The following is a 27,629-nucleotide window of genomic DNA, read 5'->3' on the forward strand; positions in this document are numbered from 1 at the left end:
CTATAGGTTGGGTAGGCAATGAGCTGGAGATGAGATCTTGGGACTATAATATTAGGTCAGTCTATAGGACATTTTGGACCCTAATCAATTGATTTATTCATTGGCTCTCCTTCCCAAGTTTTCCTTGTTTGGCATCTTAAGAAACATTTTCCTTTCTGAAGTCGTTCATCACGAACTCCTACTTCTTCAGCTTTCGTAAAGCAATGTAGCAGAAGTACGAGCACCACACACATGCAGGCTCTTCTGTTTGTTTCTAAGAGATTAATTACTGAAAACTTCCAATGTGAAAAGGCAAAACATAAACTGAGATTTTACTGTATACCTGGTGCTTTGGAGATTCTGTTGGATCCTTCCTGCAGCACTGGGAGGTGAATGCTACTGTTACTTATTTTTCAGATGAGAAAACGGCAACACAGACAGAGGGGTTCAAAGACTTACAGAGATCCTGTGTCCACTGAGTGCTGAGACCAGGACTCACAGCCCAGACTGCCTGACTCCAGAGTTCATGTCTCCACACCCCCAGTTCACAGCACATCACCAGGCGGTTCTAAAGCCTGGAGAGTATACCCCTCGCCCTCTCCCCTAATGGCACACACTATCTGTGGCTTGGGACTTTGAGCACCTGAATTCTGGGTGGGCTGTGAGCCCAGTGGAAAGATGGAAGGACGTTGGTGTCTGATTGAAGTTTCCATTTGCTTCAGAGAAACATCAAGGAAAAGCAGGAGATGGTTGAATCTGAGTGACTTAAAGCTAGCAAGTTATGAACTGCAGTGTGGACCTTTCGCTCAGCTCCTTCCTACCCTTTCTTAGTGAGCTCCAGTCTCCCCGGCACCCACCATCCTTTGGCCTCAATGGACAAGGATGGCTGAGGGTGGGCTCCTGGAGGGAGGGGCCAGGCAGGACTTCGGACTCTCCACCCATTGGTCTCCACACACCTTGAGATCCGCCCTCCATCCAATAAAACTTAGCTGAGCGCTGAGTCTCAGGCAGTGATCTCTGTCAGACACGGAGCTGTGTTCCTGCTTTGCTTAAATGTTTTCAGAAGCTTCCCAGGGCTGCCTCAGTGCCTGGCTAACTCACCATGTCACCCTCTGGCTGATCCGGCTCCAGCCTCGTGGACAGGCTTGCAGTTCCCAGAGGCGCTGCATTCTCCAGCCTTTGCGCATGCCACCCGCTCTGCCCGGGACGGCCTGCTTCTGTTGTCGGCCCAGTGAACCAGGCACACTTCAAAATGTACTAAGATCTCTCAAGGCTCACCTTCTTGGTGAGGTCTTTCATAAACTACCACCCTCGGAAGGATTAGACATGCACCATCTCATCCTCAGAGGTGCTGAACAGAACAAACAAAAACTGGGACGGAACTGCCTTTTGCATCATTTTTGAGTTTCAAATCCTATAATGATTGAGTGTTCCAGGCATTTCTACCACACCCAGCATATGGTTCCCCATGCTTGTGCTAAGTCAAGTCAGATGTGTACGGCTCTTTGCGACGCCGTGGACTGTAGCCCTCCAGACTCCTGTGTTCATGGGATCCTCCAGGCATGGGTAGCCATGCCCTCCTCCAGAGGATCTTCTGTAAGCTGTGTCTCTTGTGCCTCGTGCATTGGCAGGCGGGTTCTTTACTTGCTCCTGGTCAAATGAATCTGTTGTATCCTGTTCAAAAATATTCTCAAATCTAAGTCATCACACCCTATACCTGGATGTCCTTTTCCTCTGAACCAAATCACGGGAAATGGAGACGTGAATTTATATCTGGCAACAAAGGGCTTTCAAAAGTTGCAGCTTTCACAACAGCCAGAGGGGTCAGTGGTACAGACATTACTGTTCTTACTTCCAGCTGAGCACCCAGAAGGCAGGGAGGTAACTGGCTACTTGCCCAAAGCTGCCCAACTAGTTCGAGGTGGGGCCAGGATTAGAAGTAAGGTCTCTGGCTCTCAGTTGAGGATTTGTCTAATACTCTGAACTCTGAAAGCAGAGGTGGTCCCCTGGGTCACTGTCCTCAAAGGTACTCTCCACACATATCCACCTGTTTATAACCAGGCCTTGGGGGACCAGTCACCTGAAAGGGTAACCCTATTCGATCAGGAGACTGTGGATAAGGAATTGAAAGCCTTGTGTTTTCCTGATTGTCACCTGCCTTGTTTGACAAGGGCTGAGTATCACTGTCTTTGAGGCTGTTTCCTTCTCTGTAACACGGGAGTGAGTCTTTCTATCAAGCCCGCCTCCCAGGGCTGTTATGAGATCACACGAGACAATGGACAAGAAGGTTCTTCAACATTACAATAGGCAGCATTCAAGAACTGTCTGCCTGCCAATGCAGGAGACATAAAGAGACATGGGTTTGCTCCCTGGGTTGGGAAGATCCCCTGGAGGAGGACACGGCAACCCACTCCAGTATCCTTGCCTGGAGAATCCCATGGACAGAGGAGCCTGGCTGGCTTAGGTCCATTGGGTTTCAGAGAGTCAGACATGACTGAAGCGACTTAGCACACGTGCAGTGATAAGCACGTACCCTATTCACTGTATGCTTTGACTTCTCCAGCCAAGTGGGTGAACTGCTGGCCCTCAGGAGAGCTGGGTATGTCCTTTTCTGTTGCTTTAGGGCCTCTGTTTCCTTCTCCCTTTGCTCTGGCTGGGCGCCAGCTCTTGGTTTTCTGAACTGAGCCTGCAGAAGCAGCACCAAGGTCCCCTGCCCTGTACCAGGACTACCCTGGTGGCAGCTGGCATCATGCTGGAGGCAAGACAGAGGCAGTGGAGGAGGGGCACTCTGCTCACATCTCTTTCTCCTCAGGTGTCTTTTGTCATTATTAACCCCCTTCCAAGATGCTGATAGAATTCTAGTTTCCTAAGGTCTCCACATTGTCTTTCGCATTTGTCTTTCTATATAAGGTTTCCTTCAAGGAAAAGGATACAAACCACATCTACAATGAAGCCTGAGAGAGGTGTAGAGCTTGAGAAGGAGGGCCATGGATCTGAGCTATTGTGATGTGGATACTAAACTGCTGTCGGTCTCTGAATGATGGTGTCAAACCCTGGCATGACTCAGAACACCTAGCAGAGATGGGCTAAGATCTCAGAGAGGAACTGTGGGCAGTGTTTACGACGACCTGTCCACACGGGGGTGAGATACACCTGCTCTAAGAAAGAAATTTTGTCTCCTGGTCAGGTTTGAGTGATCATCATCTGTAGTTTGGATCCAAAATACTGTAATCTCTCTCTCTCTCTCTTTTAAACAAGGTTTGGTTTACAAAGCCAGGAAAGGATAAAATGTTTAAAATTGGAGTGGAATCTAGAGAAATGATATAGATGATCTTTTTTGCAAAACAGAAATAGAGACACAGACATAGATAACAGACATATGGACACCAAGGGGTGTGGGATGAATTGGGAGATTGGGATTGACACATATACACTACTGATACTATGTATAAAGGAGATAACTCATGAGAATCCACTGAATAGCACAGGGAACTCCACTCTGTGCTCTGCGGTGATCTAAAAGGGAAGGAAATCCAAAAAGGAGGGGATATGTGTGTATGTATAGCTGGTTGACTTTCTTGTACAGCAGAAACTAACAAACACTGTAAAAGCAACTGCATTTCATTAAAAATTACTTCGAAAAAATAAAATTGGTACTACTCTGGGAAGTCATGGTAGACTTGAATTTCCTTAAAAAAAGATTTAAATAAAACAAAATAGATACAACATAACAAACTCTGGTGAATATGATTTCATTTTTCTTTGATTCCTGAGTGGATAATGCAGGATATTACAGAAGTTCGAGGTCACTATTAAAAACATCAGTTGTCATCGTACTAGTGAAATATATAACGTGCCAGTTAATAATAGCTTTAGAAAGTCACAGAAGATCACATAATAGAGGTTTTACTGTAACTGGGTTCATGATAGTTGAAAGAAATCAATGCTTTTTCCAAAAAAGACTAAATCACTTCTAGGAAATAACTCATGCTCTGTGAGAATAGGGCAGGGTTTACAAGGAAGTGCTCGGTACTCCCTGGAAGAAAGGTGCTGTATAATTGTAAGTTGTTCATCCTGTGCCTGAGGTCCTATCCACCACGCATCCAGCCTTTCCTTAAATGGAGTGGAAGATTTCTGCAGCCTTTCTTACATCCAAGGAACAACATGCAACTTGGATTCTTAAAAGAAGAACTCTTTTAAGGTCATGTTCAGAAGGACCCTTTGCTTACAGGAATTTGGGCTGGAATTAGAGTTCTCAGCTCTGATTTGAAGAAAGAGAGGGAGGAAGCAATGAAAGGAGGGAGGGAGGGAGAAGACAGAGAGAGAAAGAATCAGAGCCATACCACACACCACTTAGCCACCAAGGACAGAGTTTCTGTGCCATTTCATTAGAACATGAAACCTCTTCTGTTGGCTATGAGTCCACTGTGAGCTGAAAAGAAGTCGGTTCACTTCCTTAGCATCTGGGGTCCCATCATCCTGAGTCATGGCCACATTAACTCTGCTACTGAAAAAGCAAGAGGCTGGCAGCACAGCCAAATCCACAGTCACAATGCGCAGCATCCCTAGGCAGGGGAGGTTCCTGCAAATGCAGGACTGTGCGGTGGGGTGACCTGGGGGTGGGCTGCGGAGAGAAGCAGGGAAGAGAGGAGGCTTTCTTTTTCAATAGTGGCCACTTTCTCCGTAGAATTCAATTCTCCCCAATTGGGGGAGGATAGGGATTTCTGATTTCCTGCGTCTCTTCTAAAACAATGCATCCCATCATCCCGGGAGGGCAGCTTAGCTGTGGCTGTGGGCTCTGGCTGGACAGACCTTGCCTGGCTGGGGAGCCGCTCGGCAAAGGGAGGACATTCACACGGGGCTTCCTGGGGCCTCGTGAATGTCAGGGAGCTCTGCCGCTCAATCGCGTGGCAGGAAATCGCTAAGCTCTAAGGATAAAGACCAGCCGGGATCCCTGGGCAGCTTTAGGACTCATTTCTATTTCCCCTCGTGCTGGAGAAGCAGATTCCAAACTGCATTCAGACACAATACGGTCTGCAGCAAGGAAGAAATGAAACCCTTTAAATCTTCAGCCCTTCTCGTGGTACCCACCCCTGCAGCTCTCAGGCTCACAGATGCCTTTTGTTATAGTCCTAGGGATGTGTACTTAAAAGAGAAACTGTGGTTTTGTAGCTGCTGTGAAAGGATGCTGAGGTGGGTGGAAGAGACCTGCCTCCCAAAGTCTGATGGTGGCCTGTGTCAGAGAAACAAGGAAATTCACCAGAGACCATGTCCCCACCCCAAAGCTCTCCCCAAAAGTGCCTGAGAGAGGGGCCAGAAAGAACCCCAGACAAGCACTGAATGTCCTTGATTGAGTGTGGGAAAGAGGAGGGGAGTTAAAGAAGGTTGGCTGCATTGCTGGCTGTGACTGATGAGGGAGGTACCTAAGAATCATTTCCATATCCTTCCTCAGGGAACCAGTGTAGAAAACTGGCAGTCTGCTTACTGTGATCAAGTGTGACAGTACACAGCCAAAATACCACAAGAAATTAGAGGCTGAGGGGACCTCGAAAGGGATCATCACCAGCCTTCTGGTAATCAGGCAAGATCTGTGCCAGTTCACAGGAGGAGTATGAATACCATCCATTTCTCCAACAGGGGGGACCAGCTATGAGAATGAACAAGAAAATGATAAAAAGCATCCTGATCATGTGGAGAAAGGTTCTTGATGAACAAATACCTCACTCCACATAAAACACTTTACAGTGGTACATAAATTTCAGGTAAAGCCAAGGCATGTGGACATTTTCACTGTTATGTGCATCTGATTTCACAGGGATGCTTTTTGACAAGGTCAGCCTTATGCAAAATTTGGAAGGAGGCAAACTCCATCTCACCTCCCCAGATCTCTGCCCTTTTCCCTTTGATGACAGCACAAGGTATTAATATCACGGAATAAGAAGCAGCACAGGCTTTAGATCACGCAGCTCTGGTTTAAGTCCCAGCCCTGTCCCTGACTAGCCCATGACCTGGGCAGGACACTTTGTCTTGCTGCCAATGCAAAGAGCCAGCTCATTGGAAAAGACCCTGATGCTGAGAGAGATTGAAGGCAAAAGGAGAAAAGGGCAGCAGAAGATGAGATGGTTAGGTAGTATCACCAACTCAGTGGACATGAACTTCAGCAAATTCAGGGAGATAGGGGGCTTCCATGGTGGCTCAGATAGTAAAGAATCTGCCTGCAATGCAGGACACCCAGGTTCGGTCCTGGGGTCAGGAAGATCCCCTGGAGAAGAGAATGGCAACCGACTCCATTATTCTTGCCTGGGAAATCCCATGGACAGAGGGGCCTGGTGGGCTACAGTCCATGGGGTGGCAAAAGAATTGGACACAACTTAGTAACTGAACAATAACAAAAAGCAGAATTCAACTCACAGGGACTGTTGGGAAAGTTACATGTGTGAAAAAGCTTGGTCCTCATCAGGCACTCAGAAATGTTGCCTTTCTTTTCCTCTTTCCTCTCTTCCCACCACCCCTTCCCAAAATGTGTGTCTAATGATCTACACATCCCCTATCCACTAAAACATGCTTCCAGGAAGAGATCTAAAAATAATTAATGTTCTTGTGAAATGACACACCCCCCCCAGCGCTTAATGAGCCATCTCCCCAGGCTATGGGCTTTTTAAAACAAAAATTCATGTTCAAGGGGTAAAATACTAAGCGTAGAAATTTAGGCACTAAAGGGAGGGCCAGAAAGTATTCTGAAGGCAGCAAGTCTTTTCTGGAAACTCCAAAACCAGACAGATAAGCAGATAACTCCAGGGGCAGGGTCACCACGGAATGTTTCAAAAGACACTGCTTCTTGGAATTGTCACAAGTCGTTGCTAAACCATTTTTCCTTTTTCTATTGACTGCCAAGTGTTATATTTATGGTAACAGAGGATTTCTCATTCTTTAGTTAGATTCTAAATGAATCTCATAATCTAGATACCACCAGAGAGTGAAGTAAAAGCAGAAAAAGATCAATTGAGGTTGAGATCCTGTTAAAAACAGTATCTGGGCAATGATCCGAGTTGGCGAAGAAATAAACAACACATGATTACCAATTATTTGTTGTACTACGCATGTAACACATGAGATTTTGTGTTAACAAATGTCACATGACGAAGAGTTTAAAGAACTTTCTGACAGATGGTGGTGTTTCAAAATGACAAGACTGCCTGTGGGACATCCCACCCTCTGAAGTCTCTAGGCAGAAGGTGGACGGTCACCACTCAGTGAAGCTACAGGTGGAAAAAAAAACAACCAGAAAAAACCTGGCAGGGGTAGACCAGATGACCGGGAATGTCCATCTAAACCCAGGAATCCTACTCTTATAAAAGTACTGGAAAAGAAAACAATAAGTTTGAGTCTTCCAGAAGGTGTAGGTTATTATTAAAGATGGACCAAATCCAGGATTAATTTGGAGGTCAATCCTAATCAGAAAGAGTAAAATCTGACACACAGATTTTGCTAATGGTGACAGTCATCGTTTTAGATTGCCTCTTGCCAACTAGAACTTCAAGACACAACAGGTATTTTTGGTCAAGAGTGGCTAAGTCTTACACTAACTTACACTTAAATTTTTAAAGAAACCATGGATCACGGCACACAGGTACTTGGTTCTGAGCTGCAGGGCCTCTGACAGAGATACTCATGCCTGTACTCCCTCACCACCCCCCAGACACCTATGCTCAGCTCTTCCTAGGTCTTCACAGATGCACTTGAATGATGAGTCTTCTGGGCTGTTTCTGGAATAAAGAAGCGTTTTTCCTCCTGGGTTCAGGAGGTTTTCTATTTGAAACATGGTGCTCTAGTGGCCCTCTCAACTCTTCTGTGAAGTCTCACTTTGGAACATTACAGTCCTGAAGGACTCAGGAGAAAAGGGGGTTGGGGTTCACAGCCAGGATCAGGGTCAGCTCATAGACATCTTGAAGTCAACTGCTCTAACCACCCCCACCCCATCCCAAGCAGCCACCAAGATTAGGGCTTTATGGTGGGTGGGTGGGTGGGGACCTGGCTTCTTTATAGAATAACGGCCGTCTGTAGATATTGATCCCTCCCAACCCAAAGGAGGATACAGGAAGGAACTAAATTGAAGATAAGGAGCTGGGGCTACTCAATCAGCTATGCATCTGTGGCTTCTCTGTTTTATTAAAAAAACATTTAAAAACAACACAATGAAATTATAAAAATGCACACTAGGTCAAAACATATTGATGGTTTGGAAAGGACCCCTTATTTTGGATTATCTGTATCATTCTCCTCTTTTTAGAATAGAAAATCAATAGTTGAGTATACACTTCTCCCATTTTACTTGTTTATTTTTATTCCTCCCCTCTTACATCTCTTCTCCTTTTCCTTCCTGTCTCTTTGGGTTCTTTCTTATATTCATTTTGTGTTTTTCCTTCCCATTTCACATTACTTTTTTTCTCCTTTCTGAATATTACACGCCCCATCATCCTTTTACCTCCAGCCCCGCTTCCTCCCACTTCTATCATTACAAATAGGTCACTCAGGTATCCATGATTCCCTAAAGTCGCATTCCTCTACCCATCCTTCCTCTTCCAAGGGCTCCTTTATATTTCCTAGGTACCTTCTTGGGTTTCCTGATCCAATTCTAATGTATGGGGTTCTTTAGGGGGAGGGCAGGGGCACTTCCCACACAAAATCAAACCATGCTTGGGACACCAGCGTGGTGACCTAGGATTCAACAAGTCTGATACTATCTACCCAGAGAGAACATCAGGTTCCACAGGTTGAGGGCTCAGTCTTACAGGACTGCCCCCCCCCAACTTAACACCCCGGTCACAAGTCCAGATTGTCAGCTGTGCTTCTAACCAATAAAGTATAAATCAGAAAGTCCTACCACCTTGATTAACATGCTATAGTGGCTCACAGAACTCCACAAAGATTTTACACACTAGATCACTGGTTTAGTATAAAAGGATGTAACTCAGGAAAAGCCAGATGGAAGGGGTGCAGAGGGCAAGGTCTGGGGAAAGGGTGGGAGCTCCATGCCCCCTCCTAGCACCTCCACATGGTCACCATCCCAGAACCCTCTCTGAACCCAGTCCTCTTGGATTTTTATGGAGGCTTCCTTAAATAGGCATGATTGATTAAATCACTGGCCATGGGTTACTGATTCAACCTTCAGCCCCTCTATAGAGCCCCTCTATAATTACAGGACTGGTTCCCCTGGCAGTCAATCTGAATCTTTAGGTGTATCCAAGAGCCACCTGTACCAGGCTCAGTACCTAGGAAATTCTAAGGGTTTTAGGAACCCTGTGCTAGAAATAGGGACCAAACACTTACTGATTATAAATTAAAACATCACATCTACTCGCAGCTACTATTTTCCTTTTAGTGCTTTGTTGCCTGCTATTATCCCCTTCAATGTATTTCTCTAGGATACCATGTCAGGTACTTTTTCCTTCTCATTGCATCCCTTGGGGGAAACGGGGGGGGGGGTGTGTGGATGGATGGAGGTGGTGTGACCACAGCTGTAGCAAAAAATACAAAATTCACGTTAAAGCGAAAGTTGCTTACATAGTAACAGTGGTTTGTGGGGCCCTATCCCATAGTTGAGATTTTTGGACTGAACTACATATGCCACTCTAACAAATGTTTGAAAACAATGAACTTTGCTGACCAAAAAAAAAAGGGTTTAGTCTGAAAATTCTAGAAAAGCCTTAGAGCTGTTCTTTTTCAAGTGAATTTCATGTTTCCCTTTCATGATCCTTTCCTTGATTTATGGGTGGGTGTATTGTTGATGATCATTAGGAAAGGCGGCTGCAGGCTTGGAAAGAGAAAAAATACATGCTCCTATTACTGGGTTGACCAAAAAGTTCATAAGATGTTACAGAAAAACTCAAACTTTTAAAAAAGAAAAAAAATTTATTTATTTGGCTTGTATCAGGTCTTTGTTGTGACATGTGGGATCTAGTTCCCTGACCAGGGATTGAACCCAGGCCCTCTGCATTGGGAACATGGAGTCTTAACCACTGGACCACCAGGGAAGATCCTTAGACGAATTTTTTGGCCAATCCAATACTTCAGAATGTGCTAAGGTATCTCTGGTTCAGGAAGTAACTCCTACTTTTGCAAAACTTCTTGGGGGCAAGAATAACGGTGATTGGATACCACCTGCCATTCTTCTGTTCCAAAAAGAAAATAAAATCTGTGAGTCCAATCAAACAGCCATTACCCTAGTAACAGAAACACCCCTGGCCAGGTGCATCGTGGTTCCCTGGAAAGGTGGTTAGTTTACATAGATACGTGGAGGTAAAGCCTTCCCCTCTTTAAATATGTGTTCCTGCCTGGCAGTGACTAAAACCTGAAGTGGGTTATTTGGTTAGTCTTTACATATGATTTTATTAGGTGACTACTTTTTTTTCCTCTCTCATCCACCTTTCAACAGGTTATGAAAAAAAAAAACAAAAACAAACTTTCATTTCTGAGGTTTCACGGCACAGCTGTCACCCTAATAGCTTGGGCCCCACCTGCTCATGACTAATGAGCCCTGCACACTTAGAGATCCTTGCCAGAGCCACCGCTTCCTAAGCGGAAGCCTGGCCTCGCACGTGTTCATTGAAAGCCCCTATGAATCTAGACTTCTCTTCACTCTACCAATTCTCCCTGCTACTACCCATTTCCGCAGGCGCTTCATAAAAAGTGATGCTCGGAATGCGATCTCAAAATCCACCTACTCTCCAGCGTGCATTTATTTTCTTTGAAATTCTTTAAGATCAAAATTAAGTAGATGCCTGTTTCTACTACAATTTACAACTGCAAGTAATTCGTACTGAGCTGTAAAAAGCCACCCAGTTACAGCAGTTGCAAGAGAACCAGACTATTTAAAGACAACTTTACAGCCTAAGCTTACCTGGAGATTTGCCACTGGTGGGCCTCAGACTCTGCCTAGATCTTTAAAACACAGAAAGAATTCTAAGGGACTGAGACCATTCACCCGTGTGACAATTGACTTGACTGGGGAGGGACACCACCAAGGGACTATAAAAGTCACTGCTGTCTTCTAAGGAATATTTAGCGTATTCAGAAAGGTCAGGTCGTGGGACTTCCCTGGTGGTCTGGTGGTTAAGACTTCACCTTCCAATGCAGGTGCTTGCAGGTTCGATCCCTAGTCAGGGAGCTAAGATCCCATGTGCCTCACAGCCAAAAACCAAAAAACTATAAAAGAGAAACAATATTGTAACAACTTCAATAAAGGCTTTAAAAATGGCCCACATCAAAAAATAAAAAAATCTAAAAAAAAAAAAAGAAATGTCAGGTTTTGAGTGAAGGCTGATTCCTCTGCTCAAATGGAGAGCTCACAGAGTTGAGCTCATCAGCTTCTTTGGTGCTGGCAGGATGAACACCATGTATGTGCACTGTGAAGTTCAGAGAACCAAAACTTGTCAATTTATCCCTGCACTGATAGTGCAACTCAATGACCAATTCTTTAAAAGAGCAAATATATTACAATTCAAATAAAAATACACTAAAGCCTAAAAGCTCCTGGAGCTCTCCTCTTTAATATTTTACTGTCTATTGTCTACAGCATTTAGCACATTGTTACGAAACTCTTTTACCTGGAAACCTAGAATGGCTGTTTCATTATCAAATGACACTGATTACACAGGACAAAGGGCTAAAAGAGCTACCCATCTTTCTTTGGTGTCTGCTTCCTCATTGTTCCCAACTACCAACTGATAAGTTTCTATGTTAAAAAATTTATTTTATTGAAATATAGCTGATTTACAATGTTGTGTTAGTTTCTGCTGTGCAGCAAAGTGATTCAGTTATACATATGTGTATATTATTTTCCATTACGGATTATCATAGGATACTGAATATAGTTCCCTGTGCTATATAGTAAGACCTTGTTGTTTATTCATCCTATCTGTAATAGTTTGTATCTGCAAATCCAAAGCTTCCAATCCATCCCTCTCCTACCCCTTCCCCCTAGGCAACCACAAGTCTGTTTCTGTTTTGTAGGTAAGTTCATTTGTGATATTATTTTAGATACCACCTATAGGTGATATCATACAGTATTTGTCTTTCTCTTTAATTGGTAAGCTTCTTAATCTTCCTGCAGCATGTTCTGCAATATGACTGGAATACTGGAATACTATCAAACCTTTAACCTTTCCACCATCTTCCAAGTCTACTTTCATCTGAGGTGTGGACAACAGAAACTTCCTTTCCATTACACTTTTAGGTCCCAGAACCAGGACTTTCAATTATTTCTTTATACCTCTCACTTACTTGACTGCAAAGACTGCTCCCCAACTTGACATCTTGATTATACTGTTCTGCTGAGGGGCTACAGTGACTTGTCCCAAAAGATCATTGCAGCCCCTTAGCGGAATAGTAAATATTAATAGATGATATCATTTCATGCTCATAACGCTATGAGGTAGAATGTCTGGTTTACAAAAGAAGAACTGAGATTTTGTGAGGTCCAAGGTTAAAACAGTCATGGCTGCTCACTGCTTTTAGGACAAAGACCAATATCCTTAATGTGACTTTGGCTCATTCTCCCTCACCATCTTCGCCCCTTGCAGTTCTATAACATGTTGCTCTGGTTTCCTGCAGCAAATTCACCAAATGTGAATTTGGCTGATCTTTCTATTCCTTTAAGACCATATCTTCTTCTGGGCTCAGAGTTTTCACACACCTTGTTCTCCTTCCCAGAAATAATCTTGCCTCCTCTCGACCCAACTAACTACTGCTAAGCTTTTAAATCTCTTCAATGTATTCGAGAGACTAGGCCAAGTTTGCATGTTTTGTGCTTTTGAAGCTGCCTGGAGGGCCGCATGGATACAGTTACCCCGGAGTGTAACTGTCTGTCTGAGTCATACCTGCGTCTCTCCCTGCCCCTGTCCGAGGTCTCACTAAATCATAGCAGAGGAATAAAAAAGGTACAAACCCATGAAGAGACAGAATGGGAGATGCAGCAGTGGCGATTAAGAGGGGTATGCAAGATTTTAGAGAATGAAAAACAGATGGACAATTGGTATCTCCTGGAGTAAGAATGGCAACCCACTCCAGTATTCCTGCCTGGAAAATCCCAAGGACAGAGGAACCTGATGGGCTACAGTCCATGGGGTCACAAAGAGTCAGACATGACTGAGTGACTGAGCACAACTGATATCTGACTCAGTGAAGCAGGACAGTTGAACCCTACCTGCCTGCGGGGGGAATATGCCAACAAGAAACAAACTGGTTTTCCTGGCCGAACCCCCCCCCCCCCAAACTTCAGACACTAGAGGTTCTAAGTGCTTCTGAAGACAGGAGGGCAAGGGGAGGCGCTGGAGGTGTCTGTACTCCATTGCCCTGCCCCCAGTCCAGAAGCTGCTCCTTCGGGGAGATGACAGAACATTTGCTGGCTGGAGCCAGGTTGAGTCAGAGGATGAGAAGGTCCAGGAGAAAGGACAGGTAAGAACACAGGGGATTTTAGTGAGAATCCACATAATGACTGATAAAAGCTCAAGCCCCTCCCCAGCCAGGCTCCTTACAAGCCAGAGACCACAGGACTTGTTTGAGGACAAACTCACTTGCTCCCAAAACTTCTGGAGCCTCCCGTGAGACAGCCAGATTCCCATCCAACTGGACCCCAGTTGATCCCAGCAGGCATCAAGCCCAATCTGTGCACAGTGAATTGCCAATCACCTTTTTGAATAGACACCTAAGCGTCACCATCCAATTAAAAGAAAAAAGAAACAGACAAATCAAGCAGTGAAAAGTGCTACAAAGGAAAAGAGGACAGGGAGTGAAGGCAGATACCATTTTGCATAAGCTGTCAGAGAAGCTTCTCTAGCAGTTGATATTTGAGCAAAGACTATGCCATGGGAATAAATGGAGGAACAGCCTTATAGGCAGACAGATGGCAAGTGCAAAGGCCCTGAGGTGGGAGCACAGGCAAGGTGGTCTAAGAAAAGCAAGACTAGTAAAGCTGGAGAGGACTGAGCGGAACAAAAGGTGATACAGGAGAGGTGAGACTGGAGAGGTTCACAGGGTTTGTCGGGTCCAGATCATACAGGACCAGGTGGTTCATACTCAGAATGTTTCTAATGTAACTGGAAGCCAGTGGAGGTTCTGTAGCAGTGAAATGACACTATTTGGTTTCTATTTCACAGCAGATCACTCTGCAGAAAATGGACTACGTGGCTGGTGTTCATTCTTGGCGAAGCCTGACTCTCCCTCACTACACGCTGTTCTGAGCAACATGAAGGAAGGGGCCATATCTGTCTAGGTCACCGACACACATCTAGCACCTCATAGGAGATGGTACTCACCCAGTAAATTATCTGTTGAAAGGATGACTAGAACAGTAAAAGTAGAACTAAAATTAGTTCTGAGAATCCCAAGCTTGTGGTCCCTCTAACACACTAATTAGACTGCCAGAAAATATAAGGCTACCTAGCAGACAGTCCTATGGTACTTTAATACAATTTTGATGAAGCCCATGACATAATAATAATATCTTAGTCTGGTCTATAGCTATTATGACATCACTGTGATCTATTTCAAGGTAAGAGTACTTTGAAAATGGCAATTATTCTTATGTAGACAAATTGTGCTAATTAGTGTTTATAATGACAGCCTCTATTTATAACCTGTTCCAGTTAATCCCAGTCTACAATATGAACTCAAACATAAAACCAACAGTAAGTTATACTGCAAACAGGTCTTTTTTCCCCAAGCAGCCCAGACTAATTCGTTATTTTGCATTTCCATATTTAAAACTTATTCTGAGGCATTTTTTAAAAAATGTTTTTCCTCGCCTTTAAGTATATGCAGTATCATTCATCAATGATAATTTACCGCTTTGAAAATCAATACTCAATTCATGAGGACAGCTGATCCTTACAAATAAGGTGAAAACATTCACAACTTTTATGCATTTTACACTAAGTCTAATACCTTGCTCCTCTTTTACCTTTATGATTCATTTATTCAACAAACATGTACTGAGACTATATGCCAAGAATGGAAAAATATCATGTATACAAAGATAAACAATGGTCTCTGTCTTTTAAGAATCTAACAGGCAGACTTCTTATCAGCCAACAAATTTCCTCCTGGCTAATTGTAATTTTTTTCATGCTTCCCTAATTTGCAAGAATGTAACCACAAAACCCCACCTATAAATAGTCCAGTTCATGGATTTATTCTGATGCTGGAATGATCATTTCCTATCAAGAAAGCAAGAAAGATCCCCAGCTTGTGGCAGAAGTTTGGGGAGGTGGGACTCATAGAAGCTTCCACTGAATCTAGGACACTTTGGAAAGGAAAGCCATAGCCCGTAACCAGGAAATAATACCTACTAAGAAACTTGTAGAGAAATGAACTTGGCTTGGGGCAAGTCAAGTGATTAACAGACAGTCTTCCAGTAACTGTCTAAGCAAATGGGAATAGCTAGAAAGAGGACAGGGGTCAATTATTTTTATTATATGACAAGGGCAGGGCAAGTGGTAATGAGGCTACAGGTCACCAGGGCAAATTCAGCCTAATTAGGAGACCAAGCTTTTAAACTATGAGCTGGGTGATGAGAGTCACCAAGGAAACCTACAGAATTCTCAACAGTGGAGATATTCAGAGTTCAGTTTCACCCCAAGGGATGAGTTAGGAATAATTAACTTTGCCCAGTAACAAACAACAAAATAAAGCACCAGCGGTCCAGAGCAGGTCAAATGAACATAAAGCCTACTGGAGAACTTGATGTTCAAGGTTGCTCGTCCTGTGGTACATACTGCAGACAATTTACACTTGGTGTTAAGAGAACCACGTCACATACATAGTCAACTGTGTCTACCAGTGACAAGGATTAATTAAAATTCCCTGTCCATACGTGATGGCTTAAGTGTCTGTAGTATTCACGAACCCATAACATTGAAGAGTCACAGGGATATATTTTAACATGATGAGAAAGAACCAGATTTAATATGATTAAGAAGAACCTCAAGACATGTTTCAGAGCCCCCTCAATGCTTCCAGACAGAAGGTCTCTGCAGGCACCAGTCTCTTTAGAAATCTAATCAGGGGACTTTCCTGGTGGTCCAACGGCTAAGACTCTGCTCCCAATGCAGGGGGCCCAGGGTTCCATCCCTGGTCAGGGAACTAGATCCCACGTGCTGCAACTAGGACCCAGTGCATTAAAAAAAAATATATATATATACATATATATATTTTTTTTTTTTTTTTTAAGAAATCTAAGCAGTCTGTTTAACTGTGAGGGCTGATCTTCTAGGACAACTTGCCAATCACAACTTTTTGCTTCGAGAAAATGCTGCCCGAGTGAGATTCTTGAGGCTTCTGTACACTTGTACTTTCTTGCCCTCTCAGACTCTGAGAAAGCAGGGACGGACCTTCCCAGCCTCCTGGGCAGCTGAGGTTTGGAGGTTTAAGTGGTTTGTGTTATCAGACCTCTGCAGCGTCCTCACCAACAGGAAGTTTCCGCAGAGTTTCCATCACCGGAAATTTCCTGTGAGGAAGCCCTTACTACACAAACAAAGAGCTCCTCAGCACCCCTACCTGCCCCCCAGCAGAACCTGCAGAGGCGGCTAAGGCAGAATGGGCAGATGGGGGTGGGTGTGAACAGGAGCTGAGGGGCAGGGGCAGACAGCATGGGAAGAAATGAAGGGGAACAAAGAAGCCCTTTTACTTCCTTTGGCCTGGAGTTTGTCAGAACATTGCTTACTAACTGGTGCATATTCACTTTCACCTCTTGGCCTGACCACACTGAACTTGGAGAGAAAAGACCTAAGGAGAGTGAAGGGTCTGCTGGTCGATCTCCACCCTTAACCTCCAAGTCTGTTTCCCTCAACTGTACAACAAGGGAGGACTGTGATGATTAAATGAGATAGTTTAATCAATACATTAACATTGGTGAACTATTGGTGGTTCATGCTTGCATGCTAAGTCGCTTAAGGCGTGTTTGACTCTCTGAGACCTTAAGGACTGTTGTCCACCAGGCTTCTCTGTCCATGGGATTCTCCAGGCAAGAATATTAGAGTGGGTTATGGTGCCCTCCTCCAAGGGATCCTCCTGACCAGATATAAGACCATCTCTTATGTCTACCTGCAGTGACAGGCAGGTTCTTTACCACTAGGACCACCTGGGAAGCCATAGGTGGTTCAGTGGTAAAGAATCTGCCTGCAATGCAGGAGACTCAGGCAGGAGACAGGGGTTTGATTCCTGGGTTGGGAAGATACCCTAGGGGAAGAAAATGGCAACACACTCCAGTATTCTTGCCTGGAAAATCCCAATCCATGGGGTCACAAAACAGCCAAACAAAACTGGGCGACTAAACAAGAACAAGAACAAAAGTATCATATAAATGTAAAATAGGACTAGGCTTGTGGCTCAGCTGGTAAAGAATCCACTTCCAATGTGGGAGACCTGGGTTTGATCCCTGGGTGGGGAAGATCCCTGGAGAAGGGAACAGCTACCCACACCAGTATTCTGGCCTGGAGAATTCCACGGACTCTACAATCCATGTGGTTGCAAAGAGTCGGACATGACTTAGTGACTTTCACTTTACTTCTTCACTTCATCATAACAGTATCTTCACTACAGCAAACGTCTGGATGACAGTGTGTTATCTGAAGAATAGCTTGGTTGCTCCCTGGGATGACCATTCTGTTTCCCAGTCTCTGTCAAGACCCTCGGAATGAATCAGAGCACCAGCCGTGGTAAGGGAGCACTCTGTTTACACACCTAGATGTTTGGGGGGAGGCATCAAGATTTCCTAAACAAGCTTTTATTTTCCCAAGTGTAAGGAACATCTTCAAAATGTAGGAAACTGGCCTGAATGCTTTAGGCCATAGCCAGAGAGCAGCCTCCTGAACAAAGTCAGATAACTTTGGAAAAAAAAAATTTGCCTTTTTTTCTTCTAAAGGCCAAGGTTAGAGTTTTAAAAAGAAAGGTCAGTTGAGAGGTCTATTTTGCTCTCTTCCAGTGAATTCGTGTTTCTCTGTTCATATATTTGCCTGTTCACATATTTCTCTGTTCACATACTCACGCAGGGAGTCTCCTCAGAATAATGTAAAACAAAATCACTCGTCCCCCACGATGAGGACAACTTTTCAGTGAACACAGCTCATTCTTTGTCTCATCTGGATTTTTTTATTTTTAAAACCATGATATATTGATACTTGTGGGCTTACCTGGTGGCGCAGTGATAAAAAACCTGCCTGCCAATGCTGGAGATGCAAGAGACATGGGTTTGATCTTTGAATTGTGAAGATCCCCTGGAGGAGGGCGTGGTAACCCACTCCAGTATTCTTGCCTGGGGAATCCCATGGACAGAGGAGCCTGGCGGGCTACAGTCCAGGGGGTCACAAAGAGTTGGACATGACTGAGCAACTGAACACACATTGATACTTATACTACTTGAGAGGGTAGACTCCACACTCAGACAATGCTTGCCACATAGTACTCTGGCTTTTTAATTCTTTCTGAACCTCTGGCCACATAACCTTGAAGAAAATTTTAAAACCGGAACCTCACCTTTCAAGATAATTCTGCATGTTCATTCTTTCAAGGGTCAATACCACTGTCTTTTAGTTCGCTGACCTGTTGCAAAAACAGGCCTGCATTTCAAGTTTCTAGACTACAAAGAGGGGAATCCCCCCACCCGAGAGAGAGAGAGAGAGAGAGAGAGAGAGAGAGAGAGAGAGAGAGAGAGAGAGAGAAAATGCAACTTTTGAAGAACGGAGGCCATGAAAACAGAGACTAAACATGTGACAGTGGAGACTGTAGGTCAAATAACAAAAAAGGACAATACAGTCAGTCAACAGAGCACACAGACACATATTTTTAATAATAACAAATGATGTTCAGCCTGGTTGGTATGCGACTGTATGATATTATCATGAGTGTCTTTTGTTTCAGCCCCATCGTGAAGGCTTCCCTGGAGCCTCCCCTTAAAATCAACTGGGTTCCACTTCACAAGCCTTTACTGAGCACCAACCATGAGGCAGAAGTGGCTCCTGTCCTCAGGAAGCCACTTTCCTGCAGGTGACGTGGACACGGCACGGAGTAGCAGACAGCAATGAATTCCTGTCCGGGGACCAGCCCTGGAGAGGACAGCGGCTCTGCCCATCAGGGGAGAAGGAGAGGGATAGATGGCGAGGCAGGTGATGCACAAGAGGACAAGGTCCTGCTACGTGACCCAGAACATGGAATGGACTACGCGTCACGTCAGTCCTTAGCTGGTCATTCCCCTCCCCCACCCCAGCTGCAACTCCCCAAGGACATAAGCTGCCACCAGGCTGTGACTGGTTCTGAAACTCAAACATAGCCCTGCCGTCCAGAGATGGACTCCCCACAGCAGTGAGTGGAGGCTGTAAAGAAATAACAGGTACTTGGATGCAAAGCAGAAGCTCTAGGACAAACTTCCTTCAATGCAAATCACCGGAGCTGAGCCTCAAAGCTTTCCCTCTGACTCAGGCCAGAACCACATCTCAGTGACTTCCAATTCGTACCGATGAGAGACTTGAGGGAAAAATCCATCTAACTCTCTCAGCCTCTGCCTTGGGTTCAGCACTTTTCTGTCCATGGTTTAATTCTCACCCCAATTCTGAGAGAGGAATTTTTCTTTTTTTTTTTAAATTCCCCAGGTTAGACAAAGAAACTGCAAAGAGAGATAAAGTGACTTTCCCTTTTAAGGACTTTTCCTTCCTACGTTGGGGCTTAGAAAGCTAGTCATGGCCCTACTGGCCTTGACAAGGCCTGCCACCGACCTTCTAGCCAAAGTGCCACAGAAGTTTCCCAGCCAGGTGGGGTGGGGCCGGGGGGTGATGTCCAGCTCTATCGGGCAGACCACTCAGGGGCTGAGGAGTGTGGCTATGAGGCATTCCTCAGAACTTCATACTTGATTGAACTGACCAAAATGCAGGGCTCTCCTGTTGGCTTTGGTCACGCTTATCAGCTGGATTTATCACTCTTGTCTTTCATTATAATCCATAACAGCTCATGTTTTCTGAGTCAAATAGAAATAAATCAAACACCCAAATGTCTACTCTCTTTTGTATCTGGGAAGAACAAACACTACCCACTCCAAGGCTTGCATACCAGTAGCCGTGAGGGAGCCCTGAGGCTGATGAGGGGATTCCAACTAGTTAGGGGTGCTCAAGAGGAGGTAGGCACTTCCGCAGGCTCACCAGGCATGGGGTAGGGACAGAAGGACACACATGGACAATGGGACACTGCTTGTTCGGGGAAACCCTAAGGAAGTGTCTGGAATGCTGCGAAAGATGGGAGGCAATGGAAGGAGTTCTCTTGGCAAGTTTTAAAGCTGTATTAGCCCATTCTCTCCTCAACCTACATGGATAAAAATGTCTGTGGGTAGCTGTCTCCTCTTCTTCCTCTCCCTTCCCCCTCCTGCCTTTAGTTAATTGCAGCTGTGGTCAAGGGCCTGCAGCCAAAAGTCCCACAATGCACTCCTCCACAGGAAGTTCCCAAGATCTCTTCCTGAACAGGAAATTTCCTGTGGTCCAACAGACATTCCTCTCAGCGTTTATCACTCACATACATTTGTTTTGGCAGATACTGGGTCTTGGGTAAGAACAACAAGAAACGGTTGGAGGGAAAGCTACCTCGGGCAAAAAAGAATTTTTAAAAAAGCAGTTATTGTCAGGAGAAGAGTGACTGAATTAACTCCCATCTCAAAGGAAAATAAATAACTTGCAAAATGGACTCAAGAGATCTGAAATGTGTGAGAATGTAAATATCACTCCCATGGCTATGTAACATGTGAATTTTAATGTATAACTCACAGTGAAGACAGACTGGCTTTTGGGCGGGGGGTGAGGGGGGTGCAGTGGCAGGGGCCAACTTCAAAGCACTTTGCAAAATTTCAGGAGAAAATTTTGGTCCTGATAATTAGCATGGCTACAAAGTAATTTAGATTTCAAACACTTTTACAACTTCCTTACCTATATGCCCTGTGCCTGCTCAGTCACTCCAGTTGTGTCCAACTCTTAGCAACCCTGTGTACTGTAGCCCACCAGGCTCCTCTGTCCATGGGATTCTCCAGGCAAGAATACTGGAGTGGGTTGCCATGTCCTCTTCCAAGGGATCTTCCCAACAAAGGGACTGAACTCACGTCTCCTGCATCTCCTGACTTGCAGGGCAGGTTCTTCACCCACTGAGCCACCGGGGAAGCCCTACCAATTATGCCCTAATAGAACTTATTGCCTCATTTCAGAATCCTTCCTATCTCCCACCACTTCTAAGGCCTCAGTCTACACTTTTCTGAGTGTCTCACAAGCCAGTTATTTCACATCTGTCTTTCTTCTCTGTAGCTGAGTCCACAGTTTGGGAAGCTACAACAGGCGGTAAGAGAAAAATGTGAGTACTTGTGAATTACCAGCATCATTTTCCCTCCCAGCTGGTGTTTCTGACTACTGTCTTACCATACATCATTCTTCACATAATTCCCAAGGTATTTTTTCTAAATATGAAAAAGGAGCATGTCACTTCCTTGCCTAAACTCCTTCAAGGACACCCACAGGTTTGGGGGTAAAATTTAATTCCTCCATTAAGCACAGCAGGCCCTTTCGGCCTACCTTCCCAGTTTTATTTTACTAGCATGCATCATCATTTCTTTTTGTCTTCCTCAGATCCATCTTGACCTTGACGTTCCTTCATTTGTTGCTGTTATTCAGTTGCTAAGTCGTGCCTGACTCTTTGCGACCCCATGGACTGCAGCATGCAGTCCTCCTCTGTCCTTCACTATCTCATGGAGTTTGCTCAAACTCACGTCTATGGAGTCGGTGATGCCATCCTCTGCCATCTCATCCTCTGCTGCTCCCTTCTCCTCCTGCCTTCAATATTTCCCAACATTAGGGTCTTTTCCAATGAGTCAGTTCTTCGCATCAGGTGGCCAAAGTACTGGAGTTTCAGCTTCAACATCAGTCCTTCCAAAGAATATTCAGGACTGCTTTCCTTTAGGATGGACTTGTTGGATCTCCTTGCAGTCCAAGGGACTCTCAAGAGTCTTCTTCAGCACCACAGTTCAAAAGCATCAATTCTTCAGCACTCAAGCATCTTCACGGTCCAACTCTCACATCTGAACATGACTACTGGAGAAACCAGTCCTTCATGATCCCACCTTAAACACTTTCTCTTTCCCTAAGGCACTTGCTTCTCCTTTGTGAATCAATGACATGAACTGCATCCCTGATCACCCTATATTCCAATTTGCTAGTTAATTATCTGTCTTCCACAGAGGCAAGGTCTTTGAGGGCAAGAACCATCTTATTTGCTTTTGGAATCACAGTACAAAGGACTGTGCCTAACACATAATAGTTGATAGGTATTTGTTAGAAAGATAGTCTGAAGGGTAAAGATACTCTTTTGTGTGGTAAGAAAAGCTAGGGGAATATTCTTTTGTTTCTACTATAAATAAACAAATAAACAGACCACACAAAGTTATCTTGCTGCTGGTGCTGCTAAGTCACTTCAGTCGTGTCCGACTCTGTGCGACCCCATAGATGGCAGCCTACCAGACTCCTCTGTCCCTGGGATTCTCCAGGCAAGAATACTGGAGTGGGTTGCCATTTCCTTCTCCAATGCATGCATGCATGCTAAGTTGCTTCAGTTGTGTCCGACTCTGTGAGACCCCATGGACAGCAGCCCACCAGGCTCCTCTGTCCACGGAATTCTCTAGGCAAGAGTACTGGAGTGGGTTGCCATTTCCTTCTCCAAAGCTATCTTGTGTCATAAGCATTCGAGCAATCTTGTATTTTAGTCTGTGAAACCCACAGAACTGAAATCCTTTCCCTCAGGTCATGCAGTCTTGGGATGTTCATTTTCTCTTGTGTATAACATCAGCCCTATTTATTTTACTTGGGTTTTAGCTGTAGTGGGATGCCTGGTGGTCTGCCCTTATGACCCTATAATCTTTCCTGCTGGGCTTACTTAACCCCTTTCTCTGTAAGTTCACCCTCGCCCAGGTTCCAGGCCCAAACCTGTCCTTTATCAAAAACAAACAAAAAAACAACTTCTAGAGGGTCAGGATAACATAGGGGTAGCAGTATACTATTAGGTACAAAATAAGCTCCAAGCATATAATATACAATGTGAGGGATACACATTAACTGCTATCTGCTTCTGGAGCCATGTTTCCAAAGTTAACGCCAGACCCCAGATCCCAACTACCAACATTTGGCTTGCCTACCACGCTCACCAATGACAGTCCCAACTTTCCTCCCATTGTCTGATACTGAAACTTTCCCAATTTCCCTGACTTTGTGGGCATAGCTGAGGTCTGGAAACTGAATTTCGGAAACAGAACAATCTTTCACTTCTACACTTCCAGTGCCTAGACTAGTGCTAGGTGTTTGTATGACTAAAAATACTAGTATCTGAAAGAATGAACCGGCTCTCAAAAACAGCCCTATGTATGGCACGAGTTAGATTTGCTGGAAACATCACAGTGGAAGACCAACGAATAATGTCCAGGTTCTTACAGGAGAGAGAGGATCTTCCACTGAAGAAAGGACGTCTAAATGCTTCTCAAGAAGAAGGAGGAGGGACTTCCCTGGTGGTCTAGTGGATAAGCGTTCACCTTACAATGCAGGGGACGTGGGTTCGATCCCTAGTTGGGAAATTAAGATCCCACATGCCATGGAGCAACTAAGTCTGCACTAAGCCTGCGCACTGCAACTACTGAGCCTTTGCACCACAACTAGAGTCCATGTACCACAGTGAAAGATTCCACATGATGCTACGAAGATCTTCTGTGCCACAACTAAGAGCCGATGTAGACAAACAAATAAATATCTTATAAAAAGAAGGAGGTAAAGCCCTCCTTTAAGGAATTATCCCACAGTGCTGTTCAATTCCTTAAAACAAGAGATGAAGGAAGCTTGTTGAGAGAAAACCTGTCAATGCACAGCCTCAGTGTCCTTGGTGGGTTCCAGGCACGGACAATACACAGCTAGTGCTCTGTTTCAATACTAAGTGATGCAACTCTGTGAATATACTAAAAGCCACTGAACTCTAAATAGGTGAACTGTATGGTCTGTTGATAAAGTTGTTATAACAGAGTAAGCCCACTGCATGTGTCTAACTGCAGGTCTCCAGCCCCATCAGCCTTGACTGTGGACATCTCCACCATGTCTTACACACAGTGCATCTCAGTTAGCCCATGTTAGGGATCAAATACAAGGGCAAATACTTTTTCTTAATCTAACAGTTATTTATGGGATCCCTATTGGCTTCATTAATGAAAGTTGCTCAGTCATGTCCAACTCTTTGTGACCCCATGGACTATACAGTCCATGGAATTCTCCAGGCCAGAATACTGGAGTGGGTAGCTGTTCCCTTCTCCAGGGGATCTTCCCCACCCAGGGATCAAACCCAGGTCTCCCGCATTAGAAGCGGATTCTTTACCAGCTGAGCCACCAGGGAAGCCCTTCATTAGGGGATGTACCAAAAATGGCACTTACTGAGTCAGACAAATTAATAAACTGTGCCTGACTTTACTCTCTTATTATACAGGGAAAACAATGGTAAGTGATGGATAAGAATTGGTGCCACCTTTAAGACAATCTGGACCTTTAATGCCTGTGGTCACTCTGGGAGAGCTGGACAGTTGTTTCCACTCTTTTATTCCTACCCCATCAGGCAGGGAATCAGAAGATATGGGCCGAGATTCTTACTCTGCTACTTACTAGCTAGAAGACCCCAGGCGAGTCATCTATCTTGTTCGCCAAGACTCAGTTTCCCCATCTGTAGGCTATGGGTAACACCAACCAGCTTGTGGGTTGTTGTGAGGGCTAAGGAAAATGACAAATGTCATGGGGCTGGTATGTAACACTGTGAATATGAATCATAACAGGTGAATGTGAATCTTTGCCAAAGAGGAGAAGATGATTTATTCAGTGTGCTTTTCTCCTTTCCTTCATGCTCTGGGCAGAAAAGCCTCAAACTCAATCTACCCTCTTGCCTCCAATGTATCAGAACTAGTCCTTTTCGTATAAGTTTCATTCACAATGTCTTCCTTCTATACAAGTCAGTAGCTGAATTGGAGGCTGGGATGTCTGCATTTTACTTGTGTAAAGAGGAGTCTTCATTCAGAGACAAAGGGGAAAAAATCTGAAGAATGTGGTCAAGGTCATCTGAGCATCACCAGTTGAAAGGATGGATTTGCTGTGGACGCTCAGATCAAGTTCACTGTGTTATCTTCCTAGGCTTTCTGAATTTGAGCTAACAGATAAGGGTGGGGGCCTCTTTGCATCTTGGCCAGCAATCATTGGGTCCTCACTATAGGCCAGGCACTGTACTCAGTGAATGTCTTTAGGAAGTCAACTCTGTATAAGCTGCAGTGGCTCCCAACTGTAACTCAAGATGTTCCACTTTGGCTCCAAGACTTCCCATGTGGTGGCCTGATTTCCCTGGAGAGTGTCCCTCCTCCATGAGTCACTACCAAGGCCAGAACAGCTGGTGTTCTGCTGCTAACAAGGCTCTAGTTCCAAGGACGGGGAATTGCAGGCAAGAAGTTTCGTAAGGCAGGCCCTGCCCTGGGGCACCCTGTCCACCAACGGACAGACAGAGCTCTTGGACATCAATTTCAGGGTCCCCTCCAATTTTATCCATGTTTAAATTTATCTTTTAAATATATTCTGCTTTAATTGCTGTTGCTTTGTTTTTACAAATATTACACTCTGAAGTTCAATTTGAAGGATGCAGTCATAGAGATTAAAGAAAAAAATAGCATCAATGCAACTTGCCTCCAATGACATACACATGCGCGCACACTGATTTACTCTAGATAACTCATGAACACAGAACCTCAAACAATGGAAGGTTAGAGAAATAACAGTATTTATGCCATTTTCTAGAGAAGTGCCATGAACACTAATGACAGATTGCCTTGGTCCATTCAATGGTCACAAAACACGTTAAGATGTATAAGATGATTAATTAAGTTTTGTGGGCAGTTACAATAAACATAGATAGTGTGGTTCTTTCCTTTTAAGTATTTACTCCCAAATGGGAGAGAGAAAACAAATAAATGCATGCATCAATAGTCAATACCACTGACATCTGCATGGGGAGATAACAAGGTACCATTTGTCTCTGGGAACCACCAAGGAAAATAATGGCTCTCTCCTGCCAACATCCAGACTCCTAATGAGACTGATGCCCACAAATCTGAGATGACTGTTTTATTCTGCATAGCCCCAACAAAGGGGCAACAGTTTCACATAAGGCTAAAATGATCTCGAGAGATTAAACACATAGGTGCAATGAAATCCACAGGTATGAGAATCAGGTGCCGTGAGCAACACTGACCTCTCTGCTCACTGAATATCTCTCCTTCGATTCCACAGCTAGCATTGGGAGGCTATTTTTAATCTCTGAGTCTTTAGACAGCTGAGTCTGGTTAGAATAAGATATCTAAGCACACAGGCATCAGTGAGGCACCAAACACCCAGAGCTCACACTATAAAACTTGCTTGTACCCACGCAGCAGAGAAAAGAACGTGCTCCTGGAGTCCCTGGACCAGAATGGTCAAAATTGTCCTGAGGGTCAGTCAGGGGCTGGCTTTATAGGCAGCATCTCCCCTGTCTTTGAGCTCGGCCAGCGTGCAGGTCCCACAGCTATTTTAAGTGCACCTTGGAGCTACTTCTACCAGCACACCCACACTGAGGTCTAGGATGGAGAGAGAGAAAGGGCCGGGGGGAGGGAAGGAGGCTGACTGATTGACTGGGCTTTACTGCTCCTTCCCTGGACTTCCGTGGACTCCCATTGTGCTTCTAAGAAAGCAGGATTCAGCGGGCGTCAGTGCTGTGGGCTATATTTATCCCCATCCAGCTGCCCAGTTGCTGAGCTTTTCACAATTACAAACAGCGGGAGAACAAGACGCCTTCCAGAGGGACCGTTTTCTCATGGTATTTATTCTAGATCTCTCTGGGATGATCTCAGCAGTCATATCTTTTTGATAAAGGAAAAAAGAAAAGGGGAGAAGGAAAAACCCAGAGGTAGTGGGCACAGTTCTCTGGCGCAAAAGAGGGTTATTTCTTCTAGACACAAAAGGAGGACGGTACCCTCCTCCCTTGGCTTTCTTTACCACGCAGCCAGGATGATACCTGGGAAATTGACCAAAGAGTCATACAGCACTGCACAAGGTAACTGCAAGTTGAGGTAGTTACGTATCCTGGCTTTCTTTCCCACCTTCCAAGAGGCAAACTGGAGTAGAAGATATTAACAGAGGTAGGGAGGTATGCTGCTGGCTTTGGAATCCGACTTGGACTGAATCCTGGCTGCCACTGTCCATCTGTGTGACCTTGAGTAATGTCCTCGAGTTGTCTGAGGTCACCTGTTCTAATAGCCCCTTAAGAGAGTAACTGTTGGTTTTTATGAGATGACATGCAGAAGGAAGAGTGGGCATCCATTGGCTTCCTTTGAGTTTTTCTAAAACACTTTCTACAGCCTACCCAGCCAGCCTGGAGCATAATGTCCTCTGGACCAGGCACCCGGAATGAGCAGCCCAAGGAAGTCCAGCAAACTGGTGTCTAATGGACCTAGAGATTGTTATACTGAGTGAAGTAAGTCAAATAGAGAAGGAGAAATATCGTATGACATCCCTTATATGTGGAATCTAAAAATGAAA

General features: G+C 44.7%; 1 protein-coding gene and 1 long non-coding RNA gene across 8 annotated transcripts in view; one reads left to right on the plus strand and one right to left on the minus strand.

The window, feature by feature from the left end:
* The window catches only part of ETV6 (ETS variant transcription factor 6), a 317,723-nt gene that overhangs the window by 110,945 nt on the left and 179,149 nt on the right, over positions 1-27,629 (minus strand). The window lies entirely within an intron of this gene.
* On the plus strand, positions 13,153-20,017 carry LOC145545266 (uncharacterized). Of its 2 annotated transcripts, XR_014081988.1 has the most exons (4): positions 13,153-13,434; positions 14,136-14,530; positions 17,578-17,693; positions 18,895-20,017. It is a non-coding gene; the product is annotated as an uncharacterized LOC145545266 (long non-coding RNA). The 2 variants fall into 2 exon arrangements; XR_014081987.1 differs by lacking the exon at positions 14,136-14,530 and having other exon boundaries at positions 17,564-17,693.

The sequence above is a fragment of the Giraffa tippelskirchi genome, chromosome 4, assembly GCF_054371585.1.
Source record: "Giraffa tippelskirchi isolate mGirTip1 chromosome 4, T2T-mGirTip1v1.2.pri, whole genome shotgun sequence".
In the NCBI taxonomy this organism is placed as follows: Eukaryota; Metazoa; Chordata; class Mammalia; order Artiodactyla; family Giraffidae; genus Giraffa; species Giraffa tippelskirchi.